The sequence below is a fragment of the Ranitomeya variabilis genome, chromosome 5 (genome assembly GCF_051348905.1).
Source record: "Ranitomeya variabilis isolate aRanVar5 chromosome 5, aRanVar5.hap1, whole genome shotgun sequence".
NCBI classification, from domain to species: Eukaryota; Metazoa; Chordata; class Amphibia; order Anura; family Dendrobatidae; genus Ranitomeya; species Ranitomeya variabilis.
Genome location: NC_135236.1, coordinates 99,728,436 through 99,753,150, shown reverse-complemented (window position 1 = coordinate 99,753,150; position 24,715 = coordinate 99,728,436). Strand labels below are relative to the sequence as shown.

The 24,715-nt window shown below is 47.1% G+C and overlaps 1 protein-coding gene across 2 annotated transcripts in view; it reads left to right on the top strand.

The window, feature by feature from the left end:
• Positions 1-868: 868 nt before the first annotated feature.
• SLC23A2 (solute carrier family 23 member 2) overlaps positions 869-24,715 on the top strand; it is a 128,513-nt gene continuing 104,666 nt past the window's right edge. The window contains exon 1 of one of the 2 annotated variants that reach the window (XM_077263036.1): positions 869-1,134. The gene's annotated coding sequence lies outside the window, so the exon portion shown is untranslated. Of the gene's footprint in view, positions 1,135-18,419; positions 18,630-24,715 lie in introns of those variants that run through there. The other variant, XM_077263037.1, reaches the window with a different exon arrangement.

Sequence of the window (24,715 nt, the reverse complement as noted above, 5' to 3'; positions counted from 1 at the left end):
TCAGGGGTAAGACATTATCTGTAACTGAGCTGTGATTTCTTATATGTTCCGTAGGACTGGTATCTACCACTGACCATATGGCGGTATTATCTATGTTGGTCGTTATATAGAAATTATCTTCAATAACAGCGCGTTCATCTACTGAGGTTCTCCTCCACTATTAGGGGGCGTCACCCAGTTGTAATGAAGGTTACCTGGTTAGGGGCCCACTCGGAAGCTTCGCCCCCCCTGTGCCAAAACCCAAGCTACACCTGTTTTAATGAATTGGGGCCTTTGTTTTTGCTTGACGGAAAGCCCGAGTTGTTGCCGTGTGCTCACATGAGCCCATACAGCGTCCATTTTCTCACCAGGGCACTGCCCGCATTATTTTTCTTTTGTTAGTTACGGTTCTGCCGCTTCATTTCTTGTTTTCCATCTATATAAAGGTAGAATTCGACATAATAACATGTAGCATGGCGGCCTATAGGACCCCGTCCCCCCAGCTGGGTGCCTCCATAGACTTGTGCTAGTGAAGGGAGGCGACATTACCAGACCCCTCCATGTCCTCGGTGCCATCCCGTGCCCACCTCCTTTAGATGGTCTCCCGCTAATCTGTGGGGTCTGGGGGAGCCTGGTTCTGTATGTTCCTAAGGCGGTGTGCGCTCTACACCAGGCAGGGCTCTAGGCAGGTGACGTCCTCTTATAAGTGGGTGCAAAGAAAAACATCCGTGGGAAATCCCTCCATTATCCCCTGATGTGATGACTGCATGACCCCAGCAGTGACCCCAGCAGTGACCCCAGCAGTGACCCCAGCAGTGACCCCAGCAGTGACCCCAGCAGTGACCCCAGGGACGGCCATTACTGAGCTGCACTGACTGACATCCCGTGTGAGCAGCTCCAGCACGTGGCGGGCGGGCGGCCGCTGAGCAGGAAGTGACAGCAGGTGCTGGCAGCGCGTCACGCATCGCAGCTTCACGCCAGAGCACGGCGTCTACGTAATGACGTAAGGAGGCGTGGTTAACTCTGAACTGTCAGTGGCGCTCTGCTGTGTGTGGTGCGGTCCGCTCCTCTCCCCTGGCAGTGCCGCCGCCGACAGACAAAGCTCGGGGTTACGGGCCACTGCGGGGAGTCGCCATCGGGAGCCGGTGATGGCAGGTAATACATACGGGGCTGCACGGGCTGGCGACCAGGGGCAATGGTGGGCACAGCATCTGTGTGTGCCTCTGCTGACCAGGTGGTGGCAGTGTCTCGCTGTGCGCCTGCGGGGCACTGCCACACTGCATGGCATCCTCCCCTGACCTGCCTGCATGGTGCACGGCCAGCTCTTGTGTGCAGACCTGCTGCACTGGGTGTTGCTGGGACTTGTAGTCCAGCAGGAGCTGGGGTGGCTGCCCTCCTCTCCGGGTGCCCGTTCCCTCCAATATGAACACAGTTGTGATGAGATAGGTGCAGCTGGGGTCGGGGGTCACTGCTGGGGCTTGTAGTGCCATAACTGTTACTCCAGTCTGTGTCACTCCACGCGTCTCAGAGGACGTGCTGACTGTATGACGCCGCGTGGGAATCTGTGGCAGGTTTCATCTGAGAGCAGCATGATGTTGGTTGGGGCAGAGGCCCTGATTCCAGTGATGTATCATCATTGAATTGTGTGTTTTAACCCCTACAGTACGCTGTCCTTGGATTACATGTCAATAAACTGCTGACGGATTCCCAATAATGAGTTTGTCGCCTCTTCTACTCCATAGCATAGTGCATAGAGCTACTCCAGTTTTGCCTTGTGTTTTGGGTGATTGGCCTCCTTTGTGATGTGACTGCTGGGGCAAAGGCTGCTTTGAATACTGTAGAGGGGCACGTTGGTGACTATCACTAGTGGATCTTGGCAGTGGTTTTGGGAGAGCTCAGTATGGATGGACTGGCCCGCACATGGTGTTCTCAGGAGAGACGTCTTATGTTGTGTACCTCTAACATCAGACAGCCCCTATGTGGCCCTCGGGCATCCACAGCCCAGCTGGCTAGGGGCACGCTTTGTTATGGATGTGATGTATCTTTTGGATTCCAGGTCCATGTGTAGGACCGAGCTAAATGTTTTCGGGGTTGTTCTGTGGATGGAGTTTCGGGATCTGTTCAGTTACAGCAGAGTTTTTCCCACCCTCCTGATGCTGGCACTGGACAATCCTGACAGCACGGGTCACAGGTGACAGCTGGGGCTTTGACGGAATGAGCCACCATTAGTTTCTCTAGTGGAGATGGCTTTTGACTTGGGCAACTGAGAAGATTGCTACTCGTAATACCGGTGGCAATAGTAATTTTAGACACTATCTTGCCATTATTGGGTCCACCATATTGGACAAAGAGATTTTTTTATTTTCTCCCCAGGAATTGGTTCTCTCAAGTCAGCTGATAATGATTCTGGGAACATGTAAAGAAGGAATTCTTTTTTTTTTTTGTCAGTTTCTGGCGAAAAAAAAAACAGCAAAAAAACAAACAAACCCCAGAATAAATGCCTGAGATTGAACTCTGAAGCCACTTACCAGTTTGAAGAATAATCTGGTCATCAAAAGAGACTGTTTAGGTAGGGTTGTCTAGTAGAGAACGCCTGGATTTCTCGCTTTTTGCTGTTGGGATGGCTACTAAGAATGCAGCTAAGATGATGTCCAAGTTTAGAATATATAGTAGCTTGACAAAAATGGTTATTCCTTTAAGAACAGTGGGTACCTTCCCAACAGACCACAGACCCTAGGAAATGGACATCTGTCTGCTGTCATTACCTTTGTATTCCGCCATGATTTCCAAGCTCCTCATCATCGTATGGACTTGTGAGATGTTTTCTCCTACGTGTTTTAGAGAAAATCCAGGATTTTGGAGATGTAATGTGTAGGATCGCCACATCAGGATGCAAAAGTTGTCAAGAATTTAATTTATTATTTGTAACTTTCTACCTTACTGTAAAGTAAGGATGATGGACACAGAGACATTTTAGCTTTCAGAAGCTACCGTAAGCTGTAGGACGTAAGTTTTCTGACTGCAGATAGAAAATGGGTCCCTGTTGAAGGAGATCTGGGCTGATTGGAAAAATAAATAGTTCTTCTAAATTAATCTTGTTCGGCTGTATGAAGCAGCTCCTTTGTGGCCACAGAGCTTCAGTTAGAATGCTCTTAAGCTTTTCTGATGGACCTTCTGTAAAATTCTTGGAAGCAGAGGAATAGGAAATGCATAGACCAGTTTGAATTTCAAGAGATTAGCTAGAACATCTCCTCTGGGGCTTCGGGGTGAAGAAGAGTGGTGGCTTTGTGTTCTTTTGAGGCAGATGTGTCTACATCTGGATGCCTCAATCTTCTAGTTAAGCGGGAGACTGACTACTTAAAACACAATCATCCAGAGTCTTTCCAGCTCAGAATGTCGATATGTTTGTTGGATGATCCTTTTAGGTGATGTGTAGAGCGAAAGGATGTGTTTCCATCCAGGAAAACATTTTGGCTCACAAATTCCAAGATTCTTCTGGCTTTTTCAACCCTGTTGTGGAGTCGGTAAGCCAAACCTCCGACTCCTCAATTTCCATGACACGACTCCACCAAAATGGGCTACGACTCCACAGCCCTGGTCTCATGAGCCACTGTAGTCACATTGAGTGAAGTCTGTCTGACCTGAGTCCTGAGGTTGGTGTTCCATGAGGTTTGGAAATTTGATAACTGTTGGCCTTCTGTCTAGGACCAAGTACAGACTTTGAAGGAAATAAGAGTGACTATAGTAGCACCTCACCATCTTTATGGCACTTATTGACAGAACTGTTGCCAACGTATTCCTTTTAAGTTATTTCTTTAACCACCAGAGGCGAAGATCGTTGATGACTGGAGAGGAAGATTTTCTTGTCTGGAGACAAGGTAGATCAATCCAACAGGAAAAGCTGAGGGACATAAGAGGCCCCGTGTGTTTGAGCCTAAGGCATTTCCTGAGCACATGCCTTTATGGAGCCAGTGATGGATGAGGCGAATTGTAACGATGCCATTGTTTGTTTAGGGGATGAAGGTTTTTTCTTTTCTCTTTAAAGTTATCTTTATTTGTAAGAGAAGTTTATTAGAATCTAGAGGATTTCCCCCAAAAATCTTCCTTGTAGACAGATATGTCAGACTGCGTTGATTAACCATCTGAAGTAATGGTGTCTGTGCTCAACACTCGGAGACGTGTCTGTGTTTCCAGCAGCACGAATGACCAGGGCCAATAAAAGTGTATGGGTCCATGTAAACCACACAGCGCGTGGATGGCATACATGTGCCTTACGTGTTTAACATTGCACGTATAGGAGAAGCTTTGTAGTTTAGTTCCTCCTTTATCCATACTGGAAGTACACTGATGGTAAAATACAGACCCCTTACCGCTTTATCCACCTACTCTACGTGTTTTCTACACACACGTGTGAAGGGGCCTTAGGGTGGCTCCAACTTCTCCTCTTCCCTTTATACCTATAATGAGGTGGTCTGCTTTATTGGGGACGAGGAAAACTTTTTTTTTTTTTTTTTTTTCTTTTAGGGTATGTTCCCACATTCAGGATTGGCTCAGTATTTGCTTAGGAATTGATGCAGGTGAAATCTGCACCTGAGTTTACTGGTAGGTCACCTGTGTTTTTGATGCGTTTTTTTCATTGCATGTGTTTTTTTTGTCACTTGAAATAATGCTAATTGAAAGTTGGCTTCTTGGAAGGGAAAAAAGTGATTTCCTGTTTGCAGATATATTGGGGTATGTTCCCACGCTCCGTAAACGCTGTGTGTTGGACGCTACGTTCATCTGCAGTGTCCAACCCACAGCGGCCAGATGTTACAGCATAGTGGATGGGATTTCATGAAATCCCATGTCCACTCTGCATGCACTGACGCCCTTCTGATCACTTGCGGAGACGGACATGCGCAGCGTCTTTCCAGACTGCAGCATGTCAATTTATGTAGTGGAGATGCTCATTCTCTGCTGTGTAAATTACCCATTCACTATCATTAGATGCGGTAAAACAGCATTATCTTCCTAGTCACATGAGCATTAAGTGCGGGAACGCAGCTTACTACGCGTGTGAACTAATTTACATAATGGTGAATCTTGTGGCACAGCCGGACATGCAGACACAGGAAGTGGAGGAAAGCACGGAGGCCCCCCTCTTTAATAAATAAATAATAATTTTTTTAAAAAAATGGCGTGGGGTCCCCCTATATTTAACCAGCCAGAGTAAAGCAGGCTACTGGGACTGGTATTTCAGGCTGGTAAGGATCCAATATCCATGAACCTTACCAGCCTGATAATACCAGGTTACAGCAGTCTGCTTACCTTGGATGATTAGCAAAAATAGTGGGATCCCCTCCAAAAAAAAAATATTTAGGGCCCCTCTATATTTGTTAGCCAGCCAAGGAAAAAGCAGACAGCTGCGGCTGGTATTCTCAGGCTGGCGAGGCCCATGGATTTTGGCCCTCACCAGCCTAAAAATAACAACCCACAATGTGCCAATTGTGGCACTTTACCCGGCTCTTCCCACTTGCCCTGTAGCAGTGGCAAGCGGGGTAATTGTGGGGTTGATGTCCCCTTTGTATTGTCAGGTGACATCAAGCCCACGGCTTAGTAATGGTGAGGTGTCTATAAGACTATAAGACACCCTAACCATTACTATAATTCTATAGTTATATGGTAAATAAAGACACAGCCAGAATAAAGTCCTTTAATGAAATAAAGACACAGACTCCTTTCATCTTCCATATTGTAAATTAAACCATACTTACTGAAACGCCTAATTCCCCGAAGCCCTCGAGCTCCTGTGGGGGGGGAAAAAAAAAAAAAGCAACAGTATACCATACCTGTCCGCCGAGAAGATAATCCATAATGTCCCACAGCGAGTCCAGCTCTGCTACATCTGGATGTCAGGCTAAACGGTGGCAGGCTGGATGGTGGCATAATGACATCCAGACACAGCGGAGCTTGTAGATGACCCCGGAAGATAACGTGGTCTCCGGCGGTCACCTGAACTGCAGTTCTCACGATCAGCTAACTGTGAGAACTTGGCAAGTGACCGGAGATAACCCCGGCAGCCACGTGCACCTCAGCTCATCGCGAGACCTGCAGTGGACGCAAAGTTTCAGCTGTGTCACAAGGTAAGACATTATTTAAATTAGTTCACATGCGTAGTAAGCTGCATTTTTGCACTTAATACGCATGTGACTATAAAGATAATGCAGTTTTACCGCATCTAATGATAGTCTATGGGTAATTAATGCTGTGGAGACTGAGTGTCTCCACAACATAAATAGATACCGTATGCTGCGGTCTGGAAAGAGGTGCCGCATGTCCGTCTCTGCAGGGATGCCGGGGACGTCTCTGAATGCATAGTGGAGATGAAATCCCATCCACTATGCTATAACATCTGGCTTCTGCGGGTTGGACCCTGCGGATGTGCTCAGCGTCCAACCCGCAGTGTTTACTGACCATGGGAACAAACCCTTAGGAAACTTGGGCTGGCCTTCTTATCAGTAGTCTTCTCCAGTCATTCTTTCATGGCTGGATTGAAAACCTATGCACCATGGAATAGAGAGGAACAAAGTTTTAGATTTGCAGATAACCTCGTCAGTCCACATTTGCAGCCACAAGGTCCATCTTAAGATTTTTTTTTTTTGGTCTTGCAGTCGCCCAATCCCGTGAACTTAGATGTGGCCAAACATGTAGATACTACGTTAGGTTTTTAATTTAGCCACAGAGGCTTCCCAATATTGTTTTAGGATTTTGGTTTTTCAGTTCATATTTTCAAATGAATGGAAGGGTAGTTTTCTTCACTAAAGAAGAGAATGTCCAGCTCCACCGAATCCATAAAGTTTTTTTTATTCACAAACTTTAAACATAGAGGATGCAGACTTCAGCACGAACCATATGGGTAAGACTCTCAACGTGTTTCTGGAGACTTAGCTTCCTTAATTATGACCTTCATCATGGTTCGTGCTGAAGTCTGCATCCTCTATGTTTAAAGTTTGTGAATAAAGAAAACTCTTTTTTTATGGATTCAATGGAGCTGGACATTCTCTTCTTTTTTGGACTTTATACGCTTGGACACAGCAGGGCCGTGCTCCCGAAGATTGGTTTATGCATCACGGGTGAGCTGGTTTATATTCCTTCTTTCTAAGTTTTCTTCACTGCCTTAGTCACTTGCATGTCAATTTTAGGGATTCCTCTAGAATTACGTTCTGTATATTCTCATGTATAGGACACTTCTGTTACTTCTTGGACCTCAACCCACTGAACATGTAATCCTGGACAATGTGTATTACTTCCTCCTCTCCTACATCAGTAGTGTCTCATGGAGCTTTCACACTGTTTTGTTATTCGTTTGTTGGTCCCGTCGGGGCTTTCATCCAACCCAATGTTTTTTTTTCGTTGTTTTTTTTAAGTATATATTTTTTATATGCTTTCTATTGCGCTTTGATGCTTGAGCACAATTATTTTTCCCTCAAGACCACTCGTTTAATTTTTAAGATTCGTTACTGGGGAGTTTTGGAAAACCAGGTCACGACTCCTGCTAGAGAAATAATGGAGCCATATTTGTTGTTGCCTTGTTTTTTTTTAACTAAATTGGTAGAAAAAAAAACAAAAAACTAACAACTTAAGTTTTGACCTAAAGCGTATGTGACCTTTAGGCTATGTTAAGCATTTGGTCAGTATTTTACATAAGTACGGTATTTGTAAGCCAAAATCAGGAGTGGGTGAAAAATGCAGAAGTGGCAACGTGTTGTTGATGATCCTACTCCTGGCGCATAGGTCACTTACACAGCTTTTTATAGGGACCTAGTGAAAGCTTGTTCTCAATGGTTAAATGGCATCTGTAAGCAAGACTCTGCAAAAACCACACTTGTCCCAGGCAAGCCTTCGTCAGATTCTGGGATTAAATGGTGAGCAGTGTTAAGTGTAATTATCAGATGAGCCTGGCTTTTATGCGGTGGCGGTAATGATGTTAGGAGTAATTGCTAGGGTGCAGCTTATATTTAACCCATTATATAGAATCTCTCTAGACAGACACTTATCAGAAACAACTTTTATACATCGTTACTATTGAGAAACATTCCCTGCTAGCTCTGACTTTTCAAACTTTTTATCCTCAGTAGTTCTAAGGGATGAAGTTTCTCTTTGTGGAGATCGACATGCGAGTGTAAGGAGGCTTATTGGCCATGCTTGGCTTAGAAGTCTCCTTAGGGTATATGCACACGTTGCAGATTTGGCTGCGACTCCGCAGCGGATTTGGCCCTGCGGATCCGCAGCAGTTTTCCATACTTTGTACAGTACCATGTAAACCTATGGAAAACCAAATCCGCAGTGCACATGCTGCGGAAAATTTCCGCTCGGAAACGCTGCAGTTTATTTTCCGCAGCATGTCAATTCTTTGTCTGGATTCCACAGCGTTTTACACCTATTCCTTAATAGGAATCCGCAGGTGTAAAAACGCAGGTGAAATCCGCACAAAAACTGCACTAAATCCGCGGGATGAGCGAGCGCTCGTGTATATGGGAGAGTCGGCTGACATGGCTGTGGGATGAGGGAGCGCCCGTGTGTATGGGAGAGTCGACTGACATGGCTGTGGGATGAGGGAGTGCCCGTGTGTATGGGAGTCTGCTGACATGGCTGTGGGATGAGCACTCGTGTGTATGGGAGAGTCGGCTGACATGGCTGTGAGATGATCTAGTGCCCGTGTGTATGGGAGAGTCGGCTGACATGGCTGTGGGATGAGCGAGCTCCCGTGTATATGGGAGAGTCGGCTGACATGGCTGTGGGATGAGGGAGCGCCCGTGTATATGGGAGAGTCTGCTGACATGGCTGTGAGATGAGCGAGCGCCCGTGTGTATGGGAGAGTCGGCTGACATGGCTGTGAGATGAGCGAGCGCCCGTGTATATGGGAGAGTCGGCTGACATGGCTGTGGGATGAGCGAGTGCCTGTGTGTATGGGAGAGTCCGCTGACATGGCTGTGGGATGAGGGAGCGCCCATGTGTATGGGAGAGTCGGCTGACATGGCTGTGAGATGAGCGAGCGCCCGTGTATATGGGAGAGTCGGCTGGGATGAGCGAGCACCCGTGTATATGGGAGAGTCGGCTGACATGGCTGTGGGATGAGCGAGCGCCCGTGTATATGGGAGAGTCGGCTGACATGGCTGTGGGATGAGCGAGCGCCCGTGTATATGGGAGAGTCGGCTGACATGGCTGTGGGATGAGTGAGCGCCCGCGTATATGGGAGAGTCGGCTGACATGGCTGTGGGATGAGGGAGCGCCCGCGTATATGGGAGAGTCGGCTGACATGGCTGTGGGATGAGTGAGCGCCCGCGTATATGGGAGAGTCGGCTGACATGGTTGTGGGATGAGGGAGCGCCCGTGTATATGGGAGAGTCTGCTGAGATGGCTGTGGGATGAGCGAGCGCCCGTGTATATGGGAGAGTCTGCTGAGATGGCTGTGGGATGAGGGAGCGCCCGTGTATATGGGAGAGTCGTCTGAGATGGCTGTGGGATGAGGGAGTGCCCGTGTGTATGGGAGAGTCGGCTGACATGGCTGTGGGATGAGCGAGCGCCCGTGTGTATGGGAGAGTCGGCTGAGATGGCTGTGGGATGAGGGAGCGCCCGTGTATATGGGAGAGTCGGCTGACATGGCTGTGGGATGAGGGAGCTCCCGTGTATATGGGAGAGTTGGCTGACATGGCTGTGGGATGAGGGAGCTCCCGTGTGTATGGGAGAGTCGGCTGTGGGATGAGCGAGCGCCCGTGTGTATGGGAGTCTGCTGACATGGCTGTGGGATGAGGGAGCACTCGTGTATATGGGAGAGTCGGCTGACATGGCTGTGGGATGAGGGAGCGCTCGTGTGTATGGGAGTCTGCAGACATGGCTGTGGGATGAGCACTCGTGTGTATGGGAGAGTCGGCTGACATGGCTGTGGGATGAGGGAGCGCCCGTGTATATGGGAGAGTCGGCTGACATGGCTGTGGGATGAGGGAGCGCCCGTGTATATGGGAGAGTTGGCTGACATGGCTGTGGGATGAGGGAGCGCCCGTGTATATGGGAGAGTTGGCTGACATGGCTGTGGGATGAGCGAGCGCCCGTGTATATGGGAGAGTCTGCTGAGATGGCTGTGGGATGAGCGAGCGCCCGGGTATATGGGAGAGTCGGCTGACATGGCTGTGGGATGAGCGAGCGCCCTTGTATATGGGAGAGTCGGCTGACATGGCTGTGGGATGAGCGAGCGCCCATGTATATGGGAGAGTCTGCTGAGATGGCTGTGGGATGAGGGAGCGCCCGTGTATATGGGAGAGTCGGCTGACATGGCTGTGGGATGAGGGAGTGCCCGTGTGTATGGGAGAGTCGGCTGACATGGCTGTGGGATGAGGGAGCTCCCGTGTATATGGGAGAGTTGGCTGACATGGCTGTGGGATGAGGGAGCGCCCGTGTGTATGGGAGAGTCGGCTGACATGGCTGTGGGATGAGGGAGCGCCCGTGTATATGGGAGAGTTGGCTGACATGGCTGTGGGATGAGTGAGTGCCCGCGTATATGGGAGAGTCGGCTGACATGGTTGTGGGATGAGGGAGCGCCCGTGTATATGGGAGAGTCTGCTGAGATGGCTGTGGGATGAGGGAGCGCCCGTGTATATGGGAGAGTCGGCTGAGATGGCTGTGGGATGAGGGAGTGCCCGTGTGTATGGGAGAGTCGGCTGACATGGCTGTGGGATGAGGGAGCGCCCGTGTATATGGGAGAGTCGGCTGACATGGCTGTGGGATGAGGGAGCTCCCGTGTATATGGGAGAGTCGGCTGACATGGCTGTGGGATGAGGGAGCTCCCGTGTGTATGGGAGAGTCGGCTGTGGGATGAGCGAGCGCCCGTGTGTATGGGAGTCTGCTGACATGGCTGTGGGATGAGGGAGCACTCGTGTATATGGGAGAGTCGGCTGACATGGCTGTGGGATGAGGGAGCGCTCGTGTGTATGGGAGTCTGCAGACATGGCTGTGGGATGAGCACTCGTGTGTATGGGAGAGTCGGCTGAGATGGCTGTGGGATGAGGGAGCGCCCGTGTATATGGGAGAGTTGGCTGACATGGCTGTGGGATGAGGGAGCGCCCGTGTATATGGGAGAGTTGGCTGACATGGCTGTGGGATGAGCGAGCGCCCGTGTATATGGGAGAGTCTGCTGACATGGCTGTGGGATGAGCGAGCGCCCGTGTATATGGGAGAGTCGGCTGACATGGCTGTGGGATGAGCGAGCGCCCTTGTATATGGGAGAGTCGGCTGACATGGCTGTGGGATGAGCGAGCGCCCATGTATATGGGAGAGTCTGCTGAGATGGCTGTGGGATGAGGGAGCGCCCGTGTATATGGGAGAGTCGGCTGACATGGCTGTGGGATGAGGGAGTGCCCGTGTGTATGGGAGAGTCGGCTGACATGGCTGTGGGATGAGGGAGCTCCCGTGTATATGGGAGAGTCGGCTGTGGGATGAGCGAGCGCCCGTGTATATGGGAGAGTTGGCTGACATGGCTGTGGGATGAGCGAGCGCCCTTGTATATGGGAGAGTCGGCTGACATGGCTGTGGGATGAGGGAGCGCCGGTGTATATGGGAGAGTCGGCTGTGGGATGAGGGAGCTCCCGTGTATATGGGAGAGTTGGCTGACATGGCTGTGGGATGAGGGAGCGCCCGTGTGTATGGGAGAGTCGGCTGACATGGCTGTGGGATGAGGGAGCGCCCGTGTATATTGGGAGAGTCGGCTGACATGGCTGTGGGATGAGCGAGCGCCCGTGTATATGGGAGAGTCGGCTGACATGGCTGTGGGATGAGCGAGCGCCCGTGTTTATGGGAGAGTCGGCTGACATGGCTGTGGGATGAGGGAGTGCCCTTGTATATGGGAGAGTCGGCTGACATGGCTGTCAGCTGGAGCATCGTTTGGCCAGTCGTCGTGTATGGCCGGCTTAATCCGATCCATCTTGTTGGGCAAATCAAGAACATGAACGGTTTCCTGCCGGCATGTTCTCTAGGATGAGCAGCCAATCATTGGATTCAGCTGTAACGCTGAGGTGTGTATTATTATTTTTTTTTCTTTAGCTTACTCAGGAAAATAAATATTGAAAGTGAAAAAAAGTGGTATTCACCTGCGCGGTTTACAAAAAAACTAACAATAAAACGAAAAATAGATGAATAAATGAATACGAGTGCACTTACTTAATGAGTAATCATTGGTTATGCAGTGGATGTTGTAATAGGTCCTTAAAGGGAAGCTGTCACCCCATTTTTTTCAATATGAGATAAAAATACCGTTAAATAGGGCCTGAGCTGTGCTTTACAATAGTGTTTTTTTTTGTCCCCTGATTCCCCACCTATGCTGCCGAAATACCTTGCTAAAGTCGCCGTTTTTGCCTGTCAATCACGCTGGTCCGGTCAAATCGGCGTTGTGAAATCACTGTTTCTCCCCCCGCTCCTCGGCGTGTCTGACGTAAATAGATCTGTGAATACCACAGATCGCGCGCTTTTTTTTTTTTTCAGTTACGCAGTGCATTCGGCTCTCGCGCCTGCACATTATGCTTTGCCCAACTGTGGGCATGCGCAGAGATGTAATGTATGCTATGCCCACAGTTGGGCAAAGCATAATGCGCAGGCGCGAGATTAGACTACTGTGCAGGCGCAAAACACTACGCCAACGCCGGGAAGAAATTTCGTAGGGAAAAGCAAGAGGTGGGGGAGAAACAGTGATTTCACAACGCCCATTTGACCGGACCAGCGTGATTGACAGGCGAAAACGGCGACTTTAGCAAGGTATTTCAGCAGCATAGGTGGGGAATCGGGGGACAAAAAAAACACTATTGTCCAGCACAGCTCAGGCCCTATTTAACGGTATTTTTATCTCATATTGAAAAAACGGGGTGACAGGTGCCCTTTAAAGTACTACCAGAATCTTAGGGGAATGAGGAGAAGGGAAAAAAAAAAAAAAGGGGTAAATGTTTGTATTGGTGAATATAGTGAGACTAAATAGATTTATAATGTATACTCACTCAGATATTAAATGGAAATGTGCAATGAAGATCCCTGTGTATCTGCAATTGATGCGGGTATTGTGATGACCACGGTTGCTTAATCTTCAGAGGTTTATAGTAGATGCCCCTGCTTAAATAAATGTACAACCTTTATAGGTATGGTTTTAAATAAATGCGGTCTAGTTTTCCCAGTACACAATGAACTTGCTGCTGGTGGGAGTAGCGCAGGATTCCGTTAGGTTAAGGTACTAAGATGACCGTCAGGTGCTGGCTGACAAGGAGTACTGTGATTAGAATTGATTGCCCATATGTTGAGATGAGGAGAAATGCTCCCCTAGTATGTTGGAGCACTAATATGCCACAATTGCTATGTGCACATAAAATATGCTGTACTCACTGTGGTGCTGAGTGCGGAGGGAAGCGGTTCCGGAAAGTCTGAGCCACCGCTAGGTGTACCGCTATGGCAGAGCGGTGGGTTAAGGAGAGATTGGCGGCAGAAGCCGCGCACCTACGAGACCTCGCGTGCCCCGGCCGGATGCAGCGCTGAGGTAGCGGTCGTAGAGGGTGGACGGAGCTACTGGTGACGTCACCACGCTACGGGGCTAAAGAGGACAGGCGTGCTAGTATAGCTAGTCAGCCAAACAATGCATTTCAAGGGCTCTGGCCCTCTTCATCAGGGTTTCACCTGTCCTGTCCTAACAGGAATCCTGCGCTACTCCCACCAGCAGTAAGTTCATTGTGTACTGGGAAAACTAGACCGCATTTATCTAAAACCATACCTATAAAGGTTGTACATTTATTTAAGCAGGGGCATCTACTATAAACCTCTGAAGATGAAGCAACCGTGGTCATCACAATGCCCGCATCAATTGCAGATACACAGGGATCACGTCTCTTCATTGCACATTTCCATTTAATATCTGAGTGAGTATATATTATAAATCTATTTAGTCTCACTATATTCACCAATACAAACATTTACCCCCCCCCTTTTTTTTTTTTTTTCTCTTCTCATTCCCCTAAGATTCTGGTAGTACTTTAAGGACCTATTACAACATCCACTGCATAACCAATGATTACTCATTAAGTAAGTGCTCTCTTATTCATTTATTCATCTATTTTTCATTTTATTGTTTGTTTTTTTTCATTTGATATACTTTACAGGTCTACACAGAACCTGTCAATCACTAGCAGCACTCTACATTCAGCAATTTTGTTCCCCCACTAGGAACTATCAGGAGCGCCAGTGCTTTTTACTTTTCTTTTTTAAATATTGAAAGTGGTCGTCCGGCACAGTACAACCCGCCATGTTCCTCTTGGTATACCTCTGCATTGCCGGCAGTGACGTGCTTGGATGTAGACCTCTTCCTTGGTGAGGTAGCCATGCTGTTCTGCGTTATCTCTTTCTAGCTCACATGCTTTGGCTCTAATCCAGACATAATTTACTCCGGCGGCCTCAGGTGGCTGGTAACTAATGCAGCATCTATTTTTAGGAATTTTCCTATCTCCTGGGTATATATTACCGCTGTCCTCTTACGATTGTCCCGCAGGCACAATGCTCAGTAAGATTAGTATCGGAATGGTAAGGCGAGGGCGCAGGTGACACTGACGGCTGGGTAGATGGAGATCCTACTATTGTGTAATAACATAGTTTGCTGTATGTTGGCGCTGAACTCTGCTAGTTGTCATTGTGCTATTTTTTTCTCCACTAGGGAATTGTTGGGGAATATGTAGCATGTTTAAATTTACAATGGGGATTTTGGGGGACGGAGTCCCAGTAGTCTGATCCTTACCAGATCTGGCATTTAAAGGGGTATTCTCTAGTCTGGAGTAACCTAATCGCTTTGAAGGGATTGTCTCAAGGTTTTTTTTTTTTTTAAAGTTATTCCCTATATGTGGAATAGAGGGGAAAACTTTCCGATTGCTGGGGGTCTGACCTCTGGAACATCCAAATGTCCTGAGAACCGGGGCTCAGAAGAGCCCCATGTGAATGGAGTGCTGGTTGATCATGAACGTCTCCACTCTTTGGGATCACCAGAGATAGTGGAGCGCTTCACTTGGCTGATCTTCAGCACTCCCATAAGAATGAATGGAGTGGAGGTGCGCATGATTGACCACCGCTCCATTCACACAGGCTCTTCAGAGCTCCAGTTCTCTGGATTATTGGGTGTTTCAGAGGTCAGACCCCCATCGATAGGTGCTGGTGACTCCAAACTATCCAGGGCCAAATCCCTTTTTGACAAGAAATGGCAACACCCAATTCTCAATTTATTTGTAAATTTCTAGGAGCAGTAACACCGTAACGGCCCTGCAAAAAGTCAGGCGAGAAGATGCCCATGATTGTACTAGGTAATACTACTACCTACTAAAACAGGCACTTTAGGAGAGAAGACGGCAGACTCTTTATACAGTGGATTTCAGAAGTATTTACCCCTTGGCTTGTTACCTACTTTGGTACATTACAACCTGTTAATATTTTTGGAATCCCATGTGTGTGTGATGCATCAGCACGAAGTAGTCTAAGTTGGTGAAGTGCGAAAAATATAGGCATAAGTTAAATTTTTTAATTTATAGGCTCAAATAACAAAAAAGTGTCATGTCCATATATATTCACCCTGTTTGCTATGAAGCCCCTAAAAATTTCTGGTGCATGCGATTTCCTTCATAAATCACATGCCTAGTGAAAGGAAGCCCACCTGTGGGCAATCTAAGGTGTCTGCCAGTATATATGGTACACACCTTTTCTGGAAGGCCACAGAGGCTGCAACTAGTGATGAGCGAATAAGCACAGATAACGTGTCATCCGAGCATGCTCAGGTGTCTTCGGTTTGCTCGAATATTATGTTCGAGTCCTCATGGCTGCATGTGTCAAGGCTGTTCGATACATGCAGGGATTGCCTAATAAATAGACAATCCCCACATGTGTTGCGGCTGTCGAACAGCCACGAGACATGCAGTCGTAGGGACTTGAACATATTTTTTGAGCCCACCTGAGACACTCGGTTAGCACACGAGCATGCTCGGCCAACACTTTATCTGAGCACATTCGCTCATCACTAGCTGCACCACCATCATTAAGCAGGAGGCCCCACTAATCCAACACCGTGAAGACCAAGGAGATCTCCAAGGGACCAAGTTGTTGAGAACAAGTCAGGGTTGGTTTATTAAACCGTATCCCAATCTCTGATTTTCCCCCCAGAGCACTATCAAATCCATTATAAAATGTAGAGAACATGGTACCACAACAAACCTGCCAAGAGATGGCCATCCACCAAAACTCTCAGCACGGGCAAGGAGTACATTAATGAGAGGCAGCGAGGGTCGAAAGTTAACTCTGAAGTTGCTGCGGAGTTCCCAAGCACAGACTGGAGTATCTGTCTGTATTGCCACAATAAATTCACTGAAAAAGGAAAACAAAATTAAAAAATATCACTGAGAGGGGAAAATCGGCCATACTTGCACTATCATGTCCTGACACCAATTCATAGACAGGATTCAGAGGGTCCCCCAAGATAAAAGCAGGGGCCGCACAGGGTGAAAAATACTGAAAACAAGTCACTTACTAACCCGCCAATCATCAGTGGGGAGGCTGCCTAGTATTTCAATTGCACACACATCTGCATAGGGTGTCGTTCACACCATTACGTACACTCCATAGAGCAGAGGTCCCCAACCTTTCTAACCTTGAGAGCCTCATCCAGCTCCTATCCCCCCTCACAGTAGTGGCAACCAAAATCCCCAACGGGCATAATGATCGCCAAAGCTTTTCCACACAAATCACCCTGAAGCAGTACACCAAGATCCAGGGGTTCCCACCAAACCCCCATTCAGCATTCTTCCTTCACGCACTTCCAACACAGTCACATCCAGCTTCAAGCACCTCCTCTGACCGGTAGTATCATCCTGTCTCCAGCATACCATACTTAAATTACCTCTAAACCCCCAAGACCAGTTGATATGTACCAAGATCTGCTCTTCTGTGCAGGGCTACTCGCAAAGTTGACCATTTTGAGATGTGCTCTTCATAGCGGTTTACTAAATCTGGAGCTAATGCACCTAGCATGCAGACAGCCGCGAGCCACAATTCATGGGACCGTGGAGCTACAGGTTGGGGACCCCTGCCGTAGAGAGTGGAAGTGCGGGCAGAAAAAAAGCCTTGACTTACAATTCGTGTGTGTAAGGTTCGCTTTGAGTTTGCCAAAAGACGTGGGAAGCTCCCCAAATGTATGGAGGAAAGTGCTGTGGTCAGATGAGACCAAAATCGATCTTTTTGGCCACCAAGGTAAACTGGCGTCAAAACACAGCTCATCACCCCAAGAACACCATTCCTACAGTGAAACGTGGTGGTGGCAGCATCATGCTGTGGGGTTGTTTCTTTGGCAGCCGGGACAAGGAAAATAGTCCAAGTCGAGGAGAAGATGGATGGTGCAAAATACAGGAATATCCTTGAGCAAACCTGTTTGTCAGTGATTGAGATGGAGGTTCACCTTCCAACAAGATAGTGACCCCGAGCATAGTGCTAAAGAAACACTCTGAGTGGTTTAAGAGGAAACATAGATGTTTTGAAGTGACCTAGTCAAAGCCCAGACCATAATCCAATTGAGAATCTGTGATCAGACTTGATGATTGCTGTTCTCCAGAGGATCTAACTTGAAGGAGCTGGAGCAGTTCTACCTTGCGGAACGGGCAATAATCCAGTGGCAAGATGTGAAAAGGTCAAAGAGCTGTAATTGCCTCAAAAGGAGGTTCTACAAAGTACTGACTTAAGAGGGGGTGAATAGTTATGCACACTGAAGGTTTACAGTTATTTTGTCCTGTTTGTTGTTTGCTTCACAATAAAAAGAAAACCAAATGTTCACAGTTGTAACCATGTTCTGTATATGAACTGATGCTAACCCTTAACAAAACAAAAAAACAAGTGCAATTGCAGGTTGTGAGGTAGCGAAACACGAAAAATGCTGAGGGGGGTCAATACTTTTGCAAGCCACTGTATCTGTATGATGTAATGAATAGTTGATACTATGCCGCCTCTGCCGTCACTAAGGGTATTTGGGATTCTCTGATTGCATGACGGACAGTTCGCCCTTTCCATAATACAGGATGAGGACTTTAAACAAGGTGTAAGGTGTTTGCTGCCAGTGACTAGGGACCAGTTTTGTGTAGGCCGGACACTTGTGCAGCCCTAGCCCTGTCCATCCTGGATGCAATTGCAGCAAAGTTTCACCTGTGAGAAGTTTCTTGTGCACAAAGGTTATTAGATGGAAATGAGAACGTTGCCCTTTATTGATCTTCATGGAATGGTTTCATCTTGCAGTGAGATCTGTTCTGGATGAGGGGGTGGTGGTCTCCTAGTGGTGGTCTTTCGGAGCGGTTTCACAGCGTTTACATCAGTAAGTGACCAGGGTAGATGCCATTCTCTTGAGATCAGTGCTGTTCTGAGTTTGGCCACTAGGGGGCACTCTTGGATGCAGTCAGGCTGCAGTGCTGCTGGGACTGCTGGCCTCTTATGCAATGCAGCATTCTTCCGGCATCTTAAATAAGCATGCTGTGCTATTGTATAATGCCCCAGACATGCTGGAGAGGAGCGCAGACAGCGAGCGAGCGCCACCGAAGACACATGTCCTCCCCGAGCCGTGACCTGCCTCCAAGGTGAGCGAGGGTCCCCGTACTGCACTGCACACATGTTCTCTGCTTCCTTCTACTCCATTACTGCCGGCTCTGAATATTTTATATTTATTTCTGCTTTCTGCCATTTTCTTCTGCTATTTTCATGTGTCTTGTGTATGTCCCTGGTTGATGGTGTGTGTGGGGTGGGCAGAGCTGGCAGCAGTGTCTGGGCACGGTCTTTGTTCTCTGTGGTGGGTACGTCTCGGAGCTGGCATGTTCCCTGTATATTACTTTATTATGTGAGCCCATCCATGGCTGTGATACTCGGCCTTCTCCCCTTCCCCATACGTCTGTGCCTGACCGCTGACCTGCTGTCCGTAGTACCTATGGGTACGGTGGTCTCCTGGATCCGGGCGTCTCGTGGTCTCCGTCATTTACATCTACCTACCTGTACTGATGTCACGGCTGTGCTCTGTGCATAGCCTGTAATGTCCGACAGTCACAGACATGATCTGCCTATACGGCCGGCAGTTCAGGGCAGATGCCCCCCAGGTCGGCCATTGTACTGTGGTCCGAGCGCCATATAGTCGTAGGGGGCCATGTGTCCAGGCTTTTGCCACAGTTTTAATAGATTAAATATCTGCTTCCAACTTATGTCACTTTTTAAAAGAGGGTTCACTTACTTATGAGTTTTAAGCCAGATTTATGTAATGCTACGGTATATTATTTTATTTAATTTTTTTATACTTAAAAAAAGGGTCTCAAACACCAGTAAGGTTGAGATGTAAAAAGTGGAGTAACCTTTCTAGGGCAGCCCAATGGATTAAACTTTGTGCAACACAGAGAGGAATGACTTGGAAAAGTCCCCTAATAATAACCCCTCATAACGAATGGCCCAGCGTCCCACCGTCTTCTGATCAGTCTTTCCCAGTGGTGTACCAATTTTGACTAATGTGATGTATCCTAAATGTGCACATACAAATTTATTGTCTTTTATGCCACAGTCCGTATACGGAGCACAGAACCCGGACTGATCGAGGGTCTCCCAACTCTGATCTCCGGCCTCGTATGAGTCAGAGGTTGTCGTTTCAGAACGGATCAGTCTGGGTATTAAGGACCATATATGACCCAATGGGAACCTTTATCCTTAGGCCAAGTCATCAGTATCAGATTGGTGCAGTCTGACCCCACCGACCATACAGCTCATACCCATGGCGTTGGCTGGATGTAGGTAGTCTACAGAGGAGCGCTACACTTAGTGCCCACTGCCTAATACTGCAAACCAGTGCTCAGCCGCCGCCACAAAACATTGTACTGGGATGTGTTGATCCACTCCGCACACAGTAGTCACCAGTCTATCAAAGGACTTGCCAGAAAGGTTGTCCATCCTTGTGTCATTGAACACAACACAACATTGAACACATAGAGGATATAGAGATACGACAGATATCACGATCCGACCTAGAGAAGAAGGCTGAAATGTATCTTCTGATGGACATTCCACCAATGCAGTCACAATCACTTTAGTCCTTGCTGGCTGTCAGTCGCCCATACTAGCTGTCAGACGGCCAGTTTGTATACCTAGTTTGTACAGCTAACACCATTATGTTATTGGTGGAACGTTCACCAGAAGATTGTCTTCTGCCATCAGCCTTCTTCTCTAGGTTAGATGGTTAAAATACATACATACATACATACATACATACATACATACATACATACTCTGTCTTCGAGTCACTGTAGCTAGTTGGTATATAACCTAGTTGGGGATGCAGCAGCCAATATGGGCTGTGGGGTACGGTGGTTACCTCCGTCCTGCTAGCTAGTAGTAATGAAGTGCTGTGGATCAGGACACTGGAGCTCCGTTCCCATGATGAGTTTTTGATGTTGCAGTATTTCTGCACCTAATATATAAATTAAGTACCGTAAATTGCAGTTTTTTCTTTGCCAAATTTTCTTGAAACATTCGTTACACCATCGATTGGTTAAGCCAACAGTGAATTCTGACTGAAGATTTTATTTTGGAATAGCGGTCCTCTGTATGTTTTTACGTTTTGGCCACCACTCGGGCCTTCATCAGAAACTAAGGGAAAACAGCCAACCAAGATGGCACATACTGATTGTGTTTATAGGCAAAAAGGACTCTGTGGAGTTAAAGGGACTGACAGCAGGATTTCACCCCTGACATTGTTCATATGCACATGTAGCTCTTGTGAAGACCAGTCCATCCATACATTTGGTTCCTCCATCACCAAGAAGTTGCCGGCTTCATTAATATATAAATGAGGCTGAAACGCTTTTGGTGCTTGGAAGCTTTATTTTTATTGTTGTACCATTTATCTTTCTTTATTCTTCTAGGAACCGTATTAATTGACAACTGAACTGGAGATATGCAACTTAAACTACTGGTAGTTGTCATGGATCCAGCTATTTTTATGGTTTTCCTGTCCCTTTTATACGTTCACTGTAGAATGACTATTGGGCAATAGTGTATTGATCTCCCAGCTCCCAGACGTGTGCAGTGCTTGTATAAAGGTCCCCTGTGCTGGGATTGTGTCGTGTCCAATCTGGCATTTTCCATGGATTTATATGGGATCAGGATGGAACCAATTGTAGCTTCCTGAATGAATGAATCATTTCTTAATTTCCTTTTTGTTACACCCCATTGGATATGTCACTTTGACTAATCAGACCTCAATGACAGTCAGAGTCCTGCCTGTTAGATCTGCTTTAGGCTGCGTCCAGTTATCTCCTCTGCGTCTGTAAGACGGAGCACACAGACCCGCAGCGTTTACAGTGTGTGTCAAGATTAAATGTGACCCTCAATCTGCATAATGCGGTAGAACTTCCTGATTGCGGGGGTCCATCTACTGGGGTCCCCACAGATCCCAAGAATGGGGCCAGAATGGAGCTAAGATGGAGCGTATACGCTTCTCGGCTATATTAATTTTAAATGGGAGTGATGGAGACTACTGAACGCGGCACCTGGCCGCCTCCGGCGGTCGGGTGGAGAAGGAATGGAGCAGAGGTGCACATGCTCAGTCTGCGCTCCTCTCAGAGCTCTCACCCATTCTTGGGATTGGTGGGGGGTCCTAACAGTCAGACCCCAGCGATCCTGTGCTGTAGATAAAGGGTAACTTCTAATCTTGGTATCTGCCATTTAATGGAACCATTCACTTTTTTTTTATTTTTGATCTGTTCTATTAAATTTAGCGCATTTCCTATTCTCATCAGTTTTTGTGAATCGAGATAAATTGATGCAAAACAGGAGAAAAATGGTCATGATTGTAATGTTACCATAGGCTATGTGCACTTGTTGTGCGTTTGCAGCACAGATTTTTCTACACCAAAAAGTGTTGTGGCTGGAAAAACACTGTGCAAAAATCCAGCAGTGAACGAGCCCTCGGGGCTCAGATTGTTGTATGAAAAATTTCCCTTTTTTTCATGCCCAGACACCACCCGTATATCAATTTTTGACATCTGCAGGAGATTTTTATACTTCAACTAAAAACTTACACAAGGCTAAATACAAGTTCAAGTGAACTTCATTGTAAAGACTTAAAGCCTCGATTTATTTATTTTTTTTCAATTTAAATGTTTTTGTATTTGACATTTTTTGCTCCAAATCTTTCAAAATTGTGCACAGGGTTCATGAATTTTGCTCTAAATCAAAAATGTTTTTATTGGACCTTTTTTTGAAGTATATTGATATGTGCTCTCATCGCTCCATGTGCCTCTGTACAGCCGGTTGTAAAGTCTCTCGACGCTTCCGGTTTCCTCGTCTCCTGGCAACACTGGAGAGGAGCGAGCGCTGCTCTGGTAAATGAATCACATACTGCTGATGGACTCGCACCTTTCCTTACACTTTTCCCTTTCTGAGGCTCCATCTCATTCACACAAGGGCTAAATTACACTTGTTCCTTTATTTAGAGGCCCTGAAAATAAAGCTACTCCGTGATCAGTAACCGTTTATTTCAGTCATGTCGCCCGCAGTTCACACAAGCGTAAGAAATCGTCCCTTTTCATCCAGTGAAATCTGATTATTTTGCTCCTGTTTTGACAGTGGCGGCCACAGACGAAAGAGGGTCCCTGTGCAAGGACATTGTATGGGCCCCTCATTGTGTCTGACAGGATCGGCTCTCTGACTTCAAGGTGAAAGTCGGCCCTTTGTCCTCTTGGGCCTGTGTGCGGCTGCACTCGTCCTCCCCTACATATTGCCATCCATATGGCGCTGTTCTAAGATTGATCTGGTATATTCAGCAGTCAATTAAATTTATCTCAATCGGGGTGCCATCATGGCCGCTACCGGGGTGCCATCATGGCCGCTGCCAGTGACAAGCTGGTGGGAATTCCCTTACAAGTGATTAGGAATCCTAGCCACCTCTCCACCGACGGCAGCACATCAGGGCCCTGAACACGACATGGCCGCACGTCGAATTGGTGGCCCCACCTCTTCTATACACTTAGAACTTATTACAGACCTGCCATAAATGTAGGAGATGGAAATACCCTGTAAATTCTTTATCGTATGTACGTGGTTGCAGGGTTTCCCTTGTGTGGAGAGGGCCTGGGACTGGAGCTCTTTCCCAACGCTGTAGATGCCGGTTACATTACACGGCCGACATCTGTCTCTGGGCTCTGATCGCTGCTGTCAAATAGCCAGGGAGTGACTACAACCGCCATTCATACTGCGGCATGGTGACTCCGTGCACGTCACTATGACCAAAAGTGAGCGGCTCCCGGAAGTATATACCGTAATTATTTTTCTTTCTTCCAGTAGCCACACTTTTCGTAAGGCAGCATTTTAGCTTCATCTGCAGATTAAATCTATATCGGCAGCTAAATGGCATCTTTGCATTCCATTTAAAGCAGATGTCACGTGTTTTTTTTGTTTTTTTTCTTTTTCAATACGAACTGCAATAATTTTATTATATAGGTAAACCTGATGAGGCTGATGTGCTTACTATGAAAATAATATTATGTGGATGCTTTTGAATATGAGCATTTTCTGAGTCCATTTCTAGCTCCTTCATGTCTGTTCTGACATGGATTTTCCAAGTAAGTACACCAGTCTCAACAGGTGTATAAAATCTATGTAATGTGATGCAGTGTGCATCATAAAATCTGGTGACATATCTGCTTTATTTCTTGTGGTTCTCAATGGCACAAGGAAGTTTTGTTTTTGTTTTTTTTCTTCCTCTTCTTCTTCCCAGGCAGAAATGCCTCCTCTGACACGCTACTTCAATCTCCACATCAGCAGAAACACGATGGAGAGCAATCGTTCCCATTGAAATCAATAGGGAGTTCATTCAAAGAGCATTTTTAAGCGATTTTTATTTTTTTTAAATTTTTTTTTTCATGTGGATCCCACTAAAGCCGTGTACCTTTCTTACCAATGGGCGCCAATGTGTAACATATAGTAGATGCCTCACGGCTCTCCATTCCCTCAGTCTGCAGGATTTTTAGCTGGCACATATGATGGGTTCAGACTCTGGCAGACGGCAGCCCCCCGCACTTCATTATTATATATAGGAACATATGTAACTGGCGCTTGATGCGTCGCCATGTGCGCAGCGCCTTCTCCTGCTTCCCCTGGCACGGAGATGTTTCCTCTGGCAGAATAGGAGCAGGATGTTTTGGCTGCTGATTTGGGCCGTGTAACAGCCCCGCAGTTCGGAGCCATTAGATGTCATTCGGTGGAATGAGGAGACATGGATGGGATAATTCTACATATAATGTTCCACCATCCCCGGCCTCGCAGGACTCTTCATGTTGCTCCTCAGTAGCCTTACACCCTGGATCATGAGTGTAATGCGAGTATGCAGTTACACTTTTTTTTTTTTTTTCTTTCTTTTTTTAAAATTTCGGTAGTCTTGACACCAGTCTAGAAAATAACAACATGTTGGGGACTATACCCCTGAAAAAATGGATGCCAAGTGGATAGGTTTGTATTTCACTTTTTTTATACAACCAGTTCATTAGATAAAATTGGTAATAGCTGCACCTGTCATCACAGGGAAGCGGGTTTCCAGGATATAACCCCCATCATCTGTTTGCTGAATGCCCCTGCTGTTGATGACGTTGTTAAGTCACCGCACATCAGAAATGCCCATTTTTAGGCCACTGAT